Source organism: Furipterus horrens, unplaced genomic scaffold (assembly GCF_987537825.1).
Source record: "Furipterus horrens unplaced genomic scaffold, mFurHor1.1.pri manual_scaffold_1, whole genome shotgun sequence".
Classification (NCBI taxonomy): domain Eukaryota; kingdom Metazoa; phylum Chordata; class Mammalia; order Chiroptera; family Furipteridae; genus Furipterus; species Furipterus horrens.
In genome coordinates, this window is record NW_028327171.1 from 10,418,140 (window position 1) to 10,431,660 (window position 13,521).

At 42.4% G+C, this 13,521-nt stretch overlaps 1 protein-coding gene across 20 annotated transcripts in view; it reads left to right on the top strand.

The window, feature by feature from the left end:
- The window catches only part of PCBP3 (poly(rC) binding protein 3), a 203,939-nt gene that overhangs the window by 36,922 nt on the left and 153,496 nt on the right, over positions 1–13,521 (top strand). For 2 of the 20 annotated variants that reach the window (XM_090272261.1, XM_090272336.1), the window contains exon 1: positions 8,091–8,165. The exons of 17 other annotated variants lie outside the window; for them this stretch is intronic. The gene's annotated coding sequence lies outside the window, so the exon portion shown is untranslated. Of the gene's footprint in view, positions 1–8,090; positions 8,166–9,998; positions 10,018–13,521 lie in introns of those variants that run through there. One more of the 20 variants, XM_090272268.1, reaches the window with a different exon arrangement.

Genomic DNA, 13,521 nt, shown 5'->3' on the forward strand with positions numbered 1-13,521 from the left:
CAGTTTATTAGAGAGGATATGATAAACAATACAGATGAACAGCCAGATGTAAGAAATTCATAGGGCAAGGTATTTGGGAAGGGGCTTGAAGCTTCCATGCTTTCTAGGTGCAACAGTCCCCCTGAGTCTCCAGGTGTTCATCAACTTGGAAGCTCTCCAAACCCTGTCCTTTCGGGTTTTGATGTAGGCTTCGTTACCTAGGCATAATTGATTAAATCATTCGTTATGGGCGATTGAACTAAATTTCCACCTCCTTTCCCTTCCTGGAGCTGGGGCAGGGGTGGGGTGGGGTAGGGGCGTGGGAGTGAAAGGTCCAACCCTCTCATCATATGTTTGGTTACCCCGGTGACTGGCCCTATCCTTAGGTGACCTGGAAGTTTTCCAAGTCACCTCAGTAACAAAATAAAAGACAATCGATCTCTTCATTCCTTCAAGAAATTCCAACAGTTTGCTTCAAGTATACAAATCTTGCACGTATTTGGTTAAATTTACTCCTTCAAATATTTCATGTTTTTGGATGCTCATAAGTGGTAATTTTAAAAGGTTTACATTTCTCGTTGTTGGCTAGCGTACAGTTTATTTTTGTATATTGAATTTATATTCTCACTTAGCTAAAGTCACATTAGTTTTAATAACTTTTCCCCTTTGAACTTGTCATTTGCAAGTAAAGATAGTTTTATTTACACCTTTCCAATATGTGTGCCTTCTATTTATTTTTTCTAACTTACTGCCTCAGACATTCGGTATATTATTGAATACAAGTGGTGAGAGTGAATCTTCTTGCCTTGTTCTTCGTTCTTTATCTTACGGGGAAAGCATTCAGTCATTTTCATTTCCCCATTACATATAATGTTAATTCGAAGTTTTTCATAAATGCTTTTAATCAACTTGAGGATATTCTCTTATTTGTCTTGTTTCCTAAATTAAAATTTTTCTTATCATGAATGTGTGTTGAATTTTGTCAAGTGCCTTTTCTGTATTTATTGAGATAACCATGGGTTATTTTCCTTTTTTAAAAAAATATTTTGAATTGCTTTTATTGACTTTTTAATGTTAAACAATCTTGCATTTCTGTGTTGAACTCTACTTGCCCCTGCTGGATATTTTTATCTATCTATCTCTCTATCTTCTACCTATTTATCTTCCTGTGTTTGGTTTCCTAATACTTATTTTTTTGCTCCTCTCTTCCCAGTACCCTGCTTCCCTCCAGCAATTCCACCCTGCTTAGTTCATGTCCATGGGTTGTGCATATAAGTTCTTTGGCTTTACTCTTTCCTATATTATGAACTTCCCTCTGTCTATTTTGTACCAACCAATTATGCTTCTTAGTTCCTGCACCATTTCCCCATTACTCCCCCTTCCCCTCCCAGCTGGTAACCCTGCCAAGTGATCCCCACACCTATGATTCTGTTCCTGTTCTGATTGTTTTCTCAGTTTGTTTTTGTTTTTATTTTTTAGATTCAGTTGTTGATAGTTGTTAGTTTGTTTTCATTTTAATATTCATAATGTTGATCTTCTTTTACTTAAATAAATCCCTTTAACATTTCATATAATAATGGCTTGGTGATGATCAACTCCTTTAGCTTTACCTTGTCTGGGAAGTACTTTATCTACCCTTCCATTCCAAATGATAGCTTTGCTGGATAGAGCAGTCTTGATTGTAGGTCCTTGATTTTCATCACATTGAATACCTCTTGCCAGTCCCTTCTTGCCTGCAAACTTTCTTTTGAGAAATCAGCTGACAGTCTTATGGGAACTCCCCTGTAGGTAACTAACTTCTCTTCTCTTGCTGCTTTTAAGATTCTCTCTTTATCTTGAACCTTTGGCATTTTAATTTTGATGTGCCTTGGTGTGGTCCTCTTTGGGTCTAGCTTGTTTGGGACTCTCTGTGCTTCTTGGACTTGTATGTCTGTTTCTTTTGCCAAATTTGGGAAGTTTTCCTTCATTATTTTTTCACATAAGCTTTCAATTTTTTTTCTCTTCCTCTTCTCCTTCTGACACCCTTATTTGGATGTTGGCACATTTAAAGTCATCCCAGAGTTTCCTAAGTCTCTTCTCATTTTTTTCAGTTCTTGTTTCCTCACTTTGTACTGATTGATTGTTTTTTTTTTTTTGTCCTTATATTCCAAATCATTGATTTGAACACAGGTTTCCCTCTCTTCACCATTGGTTTTGTGTGGATTTTCCTTTGTTTCATTTAGCATAGCCTTCACTTCTTCCCTTATGCATTTGTCGTACCTAAGCATATCTGTCAAGGCTGTGAACATCTTTACCACCAGTATTTTGAACTCTGCATCTGTTAGGTTGGCTATTTCCTCTTTGTTACGTTGGTTATCGCCTCATCGCTTAGTTTTCCCACTGGAACCTTGATCCGTTCCCTCTTTTAGGCCATACTTCTCTGTCTTCTCATCTTGACAGGTTCCTGTGTTTGTTTACCTCTGTGTCTTTGATTTCCTAATACTTTTGAAAGGACTTTTACATCTACGATCATGAGGGAAATTGATGTTCAGTAGTTTTCTTATAGTTCTTTGCTTAGTTTTGTGATGAGACAAAGCTAGCCTCATTAAATGTATTATGTAGTGTTCTCTCCTCTTTTCTGAAAGAGTTTGTGTCAGATTGTATTATTTTTTCTTAAATTTTTGATATAATCCATCCAGACTTCATATGTTCTTTGTGGGAAGATTTTAAACTAAGAATTTAGTCTTCTACAGCTTTCCAGATTTTTGTATTCCGAGTCAGTTTTAGCAATTTGTGTTTTGTAAGGTGTTGTTTTTTTCTAAGTTATCAAGTTCAGTGACATAAAACTTCGTTATTATGGATTACTATCCTTTTCATTATTGTAAGATCTGTAATGATATCTTTTCTTTTACTACTGAGATTTGTGACTTGTGTTTTTTCTCTTGATCAGTCTATCTAGTGGTTAATCAATTTTATTGACTTCTCAAATATATAGATTGTGCCTTTATTGATTTCCTCTATTTTTTGGTCCTTTCCTTTTATTGATTTTTATTTTTTATTATGTCCTTCCTTCTAATTATTTTGAACATATATGCCGAGATTCTTAAGGTAGAAGCTAAGATAATTGAATTTTTTTCTTCTGACATTAGCATTTAGACCTATAATTTTCCCTCTTAAGTACTGCATTAGCTGTATCCCACACACATTTAAAACATTTTATTTTTAAATTATAGACTCATAGGAAGTTACAAAAATGTGGAAAACCCCAGGAAATCTATAAAAACAAAAAACAATGAGTTTAGAAAGGTTGTACAATTCAAAATAAACACACAAGAATCAGTTTAATTTTTACATACTATCAATAAACACATGGATACCAAAATTAAAAATATGCAAACAAACATGTAGGTGTAAATTTCAACATTTATACGACTTCTGTGTTGAAAATGACAAAATCCTGATGAAAGAAATCAAAGTTGATCTAAGTAAATGGAGAGACAGACCATGTTCTTGGACTGGAAAATTCAACATAGTCAAGATGTTACTTCTTCCCTACTTATTATACCAGGTTAATGCTACACCTATTAAAATCACAGCAAACATTTTTATAGGTATAGATAACGCAATTGTAAAAGTAATATGGAAAACAAAGGAACCAGAAGAGCTAAAATGGTTTTGAAAAGGAAGACTAAAGGGAGAGGAATCAGTCTGCCTAAGATTTTATATTCACAGTAATTCTGGCTATGTGGTGCTGTCAGAATGATAGACACAGAGATCAGTGTAACAGTTTAGGTAACCCAGTATAGAAAATATTATAGAGAATCACAGCAATATGCCCAAATGGCTTTTGAGAATTGCAAAAGCAATCCAGTGGTGCTGCTGGGATAATCAGACATTCATAAGCAAGAAATGAACCTTATTTTGCTTTACACTTTACACAAAAATTAACTAAAAATGTATCACAAATACAAAAGTATAACACTTAGAAATAGGATAAATGTGTTTTAGGACAAGGGTTGGACAAAGTTATTAGACTGGACATAAAACATCATCTATAGGAGGAAAATTCATAATTTGGGCTTCATGAAAATTAAAAACCTTTCCTCTACAAAAGAACCCATTAAGATGATGAGAAGCTACAGACTGGGAAAAATATTTACAAATCACACATCTAAGAAAAGACTGGTAATGAAAATACATGAACTTTGAAAACTCAACAGTAAAAGAAAACAATTCAGCTAGAAGCTGCACAGAAGACACAAAGAGACATTTCAGCCAAAAGAAGATAATACACATGGCAGATAAGCACATGAAAAGATACTCAACATCATTAGCCATTTAGAAAGTACAAATTAAAACCACAATGAAATATCACTACACATGTCCGAATGGGTGTGACCAAAAAAAAAAAAAGTACAGTATTCCCTCACTTATTACGTTCCAGACACACCCCCGCAAAGTAGGAACCTTAAATTTATTCTACACTCTTAAACCTCCATAACTTTAACGACATATTTATACAGTACCGCAAAATCCTGCGATATAGCGAAAAATCTGCGATAAATAATTAAATATAATATCTTAAAAAATCCTGTGATACAGCGAGGCCATGATAAGTGAACCGCGGTATAGCGAGGGACTACCGTAATTAATAGCAAATGATGTTTAGGATGTGGAGGAACATATATTGCTTATGGGATGCACTATAGCTTCTCTGGAAAATAGTTTGGCAGTTTCTTATAAAGTTAAACTTGTAACTACTACACAACCCAGCAATATTTTCTCCTGGGCATTTGTCCCAGAGAAATGAAAACTGTTCACACAAAAGCTGTTCACGAATTTCATAGTCAGTTTATTTGTAATAGCAGAAAACTAGAAACAAGCCAGTTGTCCTTCGGTGGATGGATAGTGAAATAGAGTGTGGCACGTCAGTGCTGTGGAATAATCCTTGGCAATAAAAAAGACTGAATTTAGATGAATCTCCAGAGAATTAGGCTGAGTGATAAAAGCTAACCCCAGAGGTTACATACTATATGGTTTATTTATATAACATTCTTGAAATGAGAAAATTGTAGAAATGGAGAACAGGTTAGTGGTTGTCTGAGGTTAAGGAGGAGGTGGGGTGGGAGGGATGTGGTTGTGGCTATAAAAGAGAAATGGTAGGATCCTTGTGGGGATGGCAGTGTTCTGTCTCTTGGCTGTGTCAATGTCTCTCTTGATTGTCAATGTTGGTATCTTGAGTTTTGCAGGATGTCACCATTGGGGGAAACACAGATTAACTTTGTACTCTTTCTACAACTGCATGCAAATCTTTAATTATCTCAAAATCAAAAGTTTATATAAAAATATAGGTGAGATTATGCCATCCCTCTGTCTAAAACTCTCCTGGGTCTGTCTCCCTGTGTCCTTCATAGTATAAGGCAAAGTATAATGTTCTGAGCTTCAAACCACCTGGCCTCTGCCTGCTCCCGGACTCACTTCTTCCTGCTTGCCCTGACCGACTTTCTTCAACTACATTGGCATCCTTGGCTTTCCTCAAACACCAGTTCATCGTTCAAACTGCAGCTGATTTTACTCCCCATTTTACTTTGGTTTCCAGGAAACTCAGGTTTTGAGGCTAACAATTTTAAAATTCAAATGTATGGAGTATCTAACAAGTGCCAGGCCCATTCTAGGTGCTTGGGTGATATCAGTGAACAGGACAGATAGAGACCTGTGTCCAAGGAGCCTTATCTCCTGTTGGGGAACCAGACACAGTGAACAGGGAGTGTGTAAAGGAGCATGTTCTGTTAGTGGGTAGTGCCAGGGTACAGTAAGTTGGGAATGCTTGCCAAGGGAGGGTGGCTGTGGACAGATGTGGAGCAGGTGAAGGAGTTAGGCATGTGAATATCAGGAAGAACATCCCAGAGGAGTGGACAGTAGAAGCAAATGGCAGGGACAACCACAGAGGCCGGTGTGGTGGAGCATAGTGGAGGCGAAGAGATGCTGATTGAGAGTGATGGGCGGGGTGGGAGGTAATGGTGGACGGGGAGAGGGTGAGCAGGTCTTGTCTGGCCTTGTGGACCAGTGGGAGAACTTGGCCTTTACTCAGTGGGAAATAGGGAATCATTGCAGGGTTTTGAGCAGATCAGTGATATGAATGGACTTAGGGTCTAACAGGACGGTCCTCCCTGCCCTTTCTGGATCAAGGACAAAAGGAAAAGCCCGTTAGGCGATCATCGCATTAACCTGGGAAAGGGAGATGGTGGTGCGCAGCAGGGCAGTGGGCTGTGCCGTGGTGGGGTTCTGGTCATGGCTGGGAGAGCTCGTAGGGCTTGTCACGGGCACAGACCTATGACATGAAAAGGGGAGGCGGTGAGAGTGGTTTTTGCCCGGATAGCCTGAAAGGTGGCATGTGGTGGTCAGGGACGGGGAAGCCCTTGGTGCCCGGGGTTGGAGGGGCTGGGACGCCTGAGGCTCCAGTTAGGATATGCCACACAGGCGGTAGAAACAGGCCCCTGCACATGAGTTCGCGTTTGGGAGAGAGGGCTAGGGCAGGGAGATAGAGGTTTGGGACTGCTGGGCATGTAGGTGGATGGACAGGGTTTCTGAAAGGGGGTATAGAGACAGACGGAGACCCAGGACCAATGCAGGGCCCTCTGATGTCAAGAGGTTGGGAGAAGATACACTTCCATAGGAGCAGCTGAGAAGAGCCGCTGGTCAGGTGACAGAGAGCTCAGGCAGCACCGAGTGGTTGGGCGACAGGTATCAAATGCGGAAGATGCTTGAGGGAGACACTGGCAATGTGGAGTGGCTGGTGGATGAGGAAAGGACAGGTACAGCCCGACCAGAGGGAGAGGAGAAACCAGCAACGGTTGTTCGCTTGCTTCTCTGCAAAAAGAATCTGGGGCTATTGTGGCGGTTGGTGGGGAAGTGTGACTAAGAGCAGGAGTCTTTAAAATGAAAGACATACTCGCTTACATTTGCTGTGGTCAGCCAGCTTGCTGCAAAACAGAGGCTGCAGTTACCCCCCTTGTCCCTGTCCACCAACACCCCCTTCCACACAGGCGCCCAGAGGGGCTCTGGGGAGAGCTGTCTGCAGCCAGCGAGGTAATCGAATATGGGAAGAAGGTAGACATGGAGACATAAAACACTGTCTAAATGAAGGGCAATCATATTTGAAGTAATTTGAAGATTGACAGGAAATTCATAAAGGGAATATGGAGTTCCATTTACAACAGCAGGAGATTGTCTTGTCCATAGCTTTCTGACCTCTGGAAGAACAGAAGTTGCTGCTGGCTGAGTTTCAAAACATGAAAATGCAAAATGGAATTGAATAATCTCTCCTAAATCAATTTTGTGAGCCAGATGACCTACAGAGGGATGCGATACAGTGCAAGGTATACAACACAGAGCGCTCCTGTCTGTCGAATACATCACCAAGTGCTGCCTTCATTTGGTTTCTGGGATCCTGGTTAGTGCTCTTTAGTCAGCCTCCACAGATGCTGTCGCAGGGAAGCATGCCTCTTATTCTGGCTTTGGCGAGCTGATTGCAGAGTCGGTCAGAGGGATCGCGTGGGCCTGGTTGGGGGCATGCTGACCCAGCAGGAAGGCCTCTGCTGGCCCTCTTCGTTAGCCCCTGGGGATTGCTGTCTGTGTAGCATGGTTCTAGACTTTGCTTCCTGAGTGTGAGTCATTCTTGCGTGTTATGTGTTCTGATGTCCTTCCCAGGATCAACCAAGTTCTGGGGTTAACTGTGAGGCTGAGCAGGGACATACAGTTTGTACTTAGTTCCAGAAATGTCTTCAACTCAAGGCTCACCTTGGCCAGAGCCTCTGTGGCATCTTGGACTTCCCATAGGCTGTGCAGTTAGGCCCACTGCACAGCGGGACTCTGCCTGTGGGCACAGTGGTAAGTGACAGCCGGAGCCTTTCACCAGCTGAGGTGCCTCTGAAGACTTATCTTGAGTCACCTGACTGGATGGTCTTCTTGTGTACATGGTGATAAGAGCCTTTCCCTGCTCCTTAGGGAGCTCAGCACTTAGTGGTTTTTTTTCTCGAGGTTCTTAGGATGACTGAGCTTATGTTGGTTTCCCCTTTTTAAGGCATTTCAGGTCTTTCTTGGCTATGAGGTTGGCAGAGAAAGTACCCACCAGTGTGGACCCAAGCTGGGGACATCTGGGCACCTATGGTTGTCACAAGCCAGGAGTCTGAACATAAATATTTTAGGTATGTAGACCACGTGTGATCTCTGTCTCATTCTTTTTTTTTTTCCTCAACCTTTTAAAATTGCAAGAACCATTCTTAGTTCATTGGCCACGTGAAAACAGGTAGCGCACCATTGCTCACTACCTCCTCCCATATACACCCAGCAGGCAGAGATGAATGTTGGCCTGGCCACAGGTTCCCCAGTTTTGTCCACTTGGAGGTGTGAGAGGCACAGAGGATGTCCAGTGTCAGGACAGACTGGTGCTTTTGTACATGTGCATTTATGTTGTGTGAACACCAGTCTTGGAAAGGACCTTCCATTTGTTTTAGAGACTTTCACCATTCAGGACACCCAGTAGCAAAGCAGTCACTTACACCATTATGTTAGCAGTCCTGAATTTTAGAATACCTACCTCATTACTACAGAACGCCAGTGGTAATGATTCTAGCAGACCCTTTCTCCTGGAGTCACAGTTTTCCACCCTGAGTGCATAGGACAGTCACCTGTGGGCTTTGGCAGAATAGCAGTGCTCAGGTCCCCAGACTAGTTAGGTCTTGCAGCATCCAGGGACAGGCTTATTCTTTCTATCATGCACTGCCCAGGTGCCCAGCTGGGCTGGTGTCTAGTAGCAGAACCTAGTACACTGGTGTGTGGTAGATCGAGTTCATTATTGCTGTCTTTCCCTCCCCCGACCCCATCCTCCGCTCCTTTAACCCCCCACCCCACTTCCCATGTAGTAAAAGCTCTAGAATGCGGAAAGGCTTTGGCTTAATCAGCAAGTGCTGGTTCAGTTAGCACAAATCCCACATGGCATGGGAGGCCTTTTAGCGGCTTCGATTAAGAACATCTAGCTGGTGGAGGGAGGTGGCGCTTGCTGGTCCACTGTGGACAGTAAGGATGAGCTCACTGGCTTTCAGAAGATGTCAGAAAATGCCAGTGACTTCCTGTTCTCTTTCTTCTTCAGTCTGAGACTGTTCCAGTTCCCAGTGGTACTTACATCTGGGAAATGGATGTTTATTTTTAAAAAATCACTCTCTCTGCAAACTTTGATCAGAGGAGAAAGTGCTTAGAGGGAGGTTGGTAAAAAGATGACAGGAAATCTCATGGTGATGAGGCTTGTCAGCACACTTGTATTTTCATTTTACAACTGTTATTTCCAGGCCCTTGAAGCTGGTCTCTATTTACTCTTCATGCTGGCTGAGTGTGTATACCAGTTATTAATAGTAGCAATGAGAAGAAGAGAATGCGTTCTAGTCTGAAATAGTCCCTAACAGAAATTTTGGAATTGAAAGATTTTTGGTCTCTAGGGATCTAAGCCAGTGCTTCTCAAACTTTAATGTGCACATGCATCCCTGGCTTCTGATCCAGCAGGTGTGAGACCTGAGAATCTGCATTCCCGATGACCTCCTATGGCCCCATTCTGTGAGGTTCAGGGCCATCGCACATGAGTCTCCTTTCAGGAAGCATAATCAGATTGATTCCCGAGGCAGTTGGCATATATGGGTTGCGTTATTAGGACTATGGCATACGAATGGTGGAGTGATAGACCTGCTTCAGTATGCTTCCTGACTGTTGTTAGGCTCCTGGAGAGGGAGTCAGAGAGTGAGGCTGTTGCTCGTGTGTGTGGCTGGTCTCCAGTGTCAGCGGAGCTGTGCAGCCACCCATCTGCTAGGCTGCAGTGCTGAGCTCTCGCGCATGCTGTCCTGTTGCTGCTTATGCAGCCCTGGGAAGGTGAGGAAGACAGATTTAGAAGAGTCAGGAGGCTTGCCCAAGGTCATTCCACTGGTAACTGTCAGGATTCAGCTCAGGCTTCTCTGACTGCCAAGCACAGTCCTGCTTCCCCAGTGAATAATAGCTGCTGGACTGAGGAAGGTTAGTCCAGCTGGTAGCTCTTCCTTGGAGGAGAATCTAGCAGTGCCCTCTTCTCTCTTTTTCTAGGTATTAGGTGTTGTTTGAAAGGCTCAGATTTGAAAGTATTGGAGTCTTTTTGTGTGAAAGGAGTATCCTCAGGATTACAGTGTCACTGTGGGCGGGTGACAGCCTGGGTTACCATGAGGGTAAGATGGGGGCTCTGGCTCTGGCAGGTGTTCTGGCAGAGGATGGGGCCACTTTGTGGGAGGAGTTGGCAGCCGGAGGCTGGGCACCGGGAGTCTCTGTGCCTGGGCATTTAGGTTTGATGATCACTCCTAAATTTTCTTGGGAGACTTTTGGGGCACTCCCTGACTCCCAAAACCTTTGAGGAACCCAGCTATTGATCAAGAAGCCTGGGAGGGGAATTACACTGTTTTTGCTGCTTGAGGTTTGGGAACCATAGAACTTTTGTAAACTGAAATGGGGGGGGGGTCATCCTAATATTCAGGAAATAAAAGTGCAAGGGATCACTTGTAAAACATTGCTTTATCTAAGTAACCTTTATGTGTCTCATTCAAGTTGGAAAAAAAAAAAAGCCAGAAACCGTAGCTTCTGGGAGGGGGATGATTTAATTCAGTAAAGGGTTAATCCTTTCAAAGGTTCGGAAATACTTTTAGGGAATTAATGTCCAGGATCTAATGGCATATTGATGACTGTGATGCATGTGGTTCCGTAAAAGCTTTTAGACCCTGGCTTTGTTTCAAGGGCACAGATTCAAGATGACTCCTGATCTTTCTCCATGTAGGAAGGCTCCTCTGTTCCCCCAGGAACATTTGCAGTGTTCACAAAAATGTCCACCTGACCAGTGAGCTCTGCTCACAGCTGGGCAAGGCCTCGGCTGGCAGACCACCTTGCTCTCTCCTGTGTGCAGAGACCAAAAGGCCTCTGGCAGGACCTAGCCTGGGAGGGAGAAGCTGGTTGGCTCCAGTGCCTGGCAGGCCAGAGTTTAAGGGCTGGCTCCCTTGCTTGCTCTCTGTGAAGCTTTTGGACAAAGCATTCAGCCTCCCTGGGCCTCAGTTTCCACATCTGGAAAATGGAAATACTAGTCTTTATCTTGCTGAGTTGGTGTGAGGAGAGCAGCTGTGCATACAATGTGTTTAATATGTTGGAAGAGCTCAGCAAAGGGTGCTGTTGTTAAGGACTGTCCAGTAAGTGCCAGGATAATTTATGGTGTGCAGAAATGATAGCCTGCCTTCTAGAATATACAGTGGCTTAAATTCAGTGTAAGAATTAGAAATATTGAGGCAAAGCTGACCCTTTGTTTTGCTTCCATTACCACTAAACATACCTTAATTGGTGGAAAAACTCTTTGCATCTCAGATATACTACAAGTTACATGGTGCCCAAATGATAAAATCTTGAGCCTTTCCTGTAAACTTGGACCTTCTTGAAAAAATGCCTTTCCTTGGAGTTCTGCAATATCAATGTCCAAAGGTACATGCAATCTATTTGAATTTGTCAGTACTGCGAGAAAGTTGCTGTTTTCCTGCCATGAACAGATGACTGAAAGGTTGGTGACGTTGGTCTTTTTTTTCTTTAATTGCAGGTTTTCTTAAAAAATATGCTTTTTATTTTAGAACAGTTTTATATTTACAGAATTATTATAAAGATAGTACAGAGAATCCCTATACACCCCACACCCAGTTTAACATTTTACACAGCATGGGACGTTTGTCATAATTGATGGATCAGTGCTGGTACTTTATTATTAACTAAAGTTCAGTCTTTAGATTTCCTTAGTATTTTCCTAATATCCTTCTTCTGCCCTAGAATCCCTCCCAGAACACCACATTTAGGTGTCATGTCTTTTTTGGCTCTTTTTGGCTGTGATAGTTTATGAGACTTTCTTTGTTTTTGATGATCTTGACAGTTTTGAGGACTACTTGCCAGGTATTTGGTAGGGTGTCCCTCTATTGAAATTGGGTGTTTTTCCTCATGGTTACACTGTGGTGTAGGTTTTTGGGAGGAAGACCACAGAGGTAAAGTGACATTTTCATCACATGTCAAGAGTTTATATTATTAGCATGACCCGTCATAGTGGGTGGGTGTTGGCATGGTCCCCTGGCAGCGGTGTGCCTGTCAGGATTCTCCATTTCACGTTACTCTTCCCTTCTGCACCGCCCTCTGTGGGAGGAGGCTGAGGTGCACAGTGCACATTCATGGGGTATGGTGAATTCCCCCTCCCTGAGGACGGAGTGGCCACAGGGAGTGCTGGCACTATCTGCAGGATTTGTCTGTTTCTCCCATTTTTCTATTTTTTCAATCATTTGTTCACGCCAGTATGGACTCATGGATGTTTATTTTATACTTTGGTTCACAGTTCTGTGCTAATTTATTTTGTTGCTCCAGTTGTCCCAGAGTAGGCCAATGTGAATCCTTTCAGTTGGCTCCCGTGTCCCTTTGACGTGCGCCTGTCATTGTGTATGTGTGTATGTTTTGCTTTGCTTTTTAAGCACCTCTTTCCCTCCTGGCACTACAAGAGGCTCCAGGCTTATTCTGTACAGATCCTGCCCCATTCTAGAATCAGGAGCCTGGACCCTTTTACTGGGAAATGATATAAGAAACCAACACCTGCGTGCTGGTGTGCATATTACTGCTGGAGTGTTGTTATTTCTAGGTGCTTTTAGCTGACAGAACAGGAGAAACATGTGCATATGTTAACCTGTGTATACACATGTATCTATAAATGTGCCCATGTGTAGCCATCTGTAACTGTGAGCTAAATAGTTCATGCTGATGTTTCCACTCCGATCCACCACCGCATGGATCATGCTAGCCTCCTCCTTTTGTGTATGTGTGACTCCAACAGTGAGATACCTGGCTCTCACCACTGTCCGTCCACCTACTTATCCCATCCCAGTGCCCATGCGCAGCAGCGTCAGAGTTGTTAACACATACCTCTGGGAAACAGCTTTGTCAACTAGAGCAAGGGCTTAAGTTCAGTTTCTTTCGCCATTACTCTTACAGACTTCAGTCATTTCCAAAGTGACTCAGGTCAGCACCTCATTCTCCATCCCTCAGGGAGGTTGTTTTGTAAATTTTTAACACAGAGGTTTTTGTCACATTCTACATTCTGTCCTGGGATTCCCCTGACATCCTTAATGACCTTTTAAGAAGTTGCATACACTAAGGTTTATTTTTGTGCTGTAAAACCTGTGTCATTTGAGAAATGCTTACTACCTTCTGGTTCCATTGCAGTATAATACAGAATAGTTTCACTGTCCTAAAAATCCCCTGGGCTCCATCCCCAGCCCCTTGCCTGAGCCCCAGGTAACCACTGACCTATTTGCCATCTACAGTTTTGTCTTTTCCAGAATGTCATACAGCTCTAGTCATACAATATGTAGCTTTTTCAGATTGGCTTCTTTTACTTAGCAATGTATATTTATGATTCATCTATTTTTTTTGTGTGTGTGTGGCTTGATAATTGATTTCCTTTTATTGCTGAGTAATATTCCATTGTGC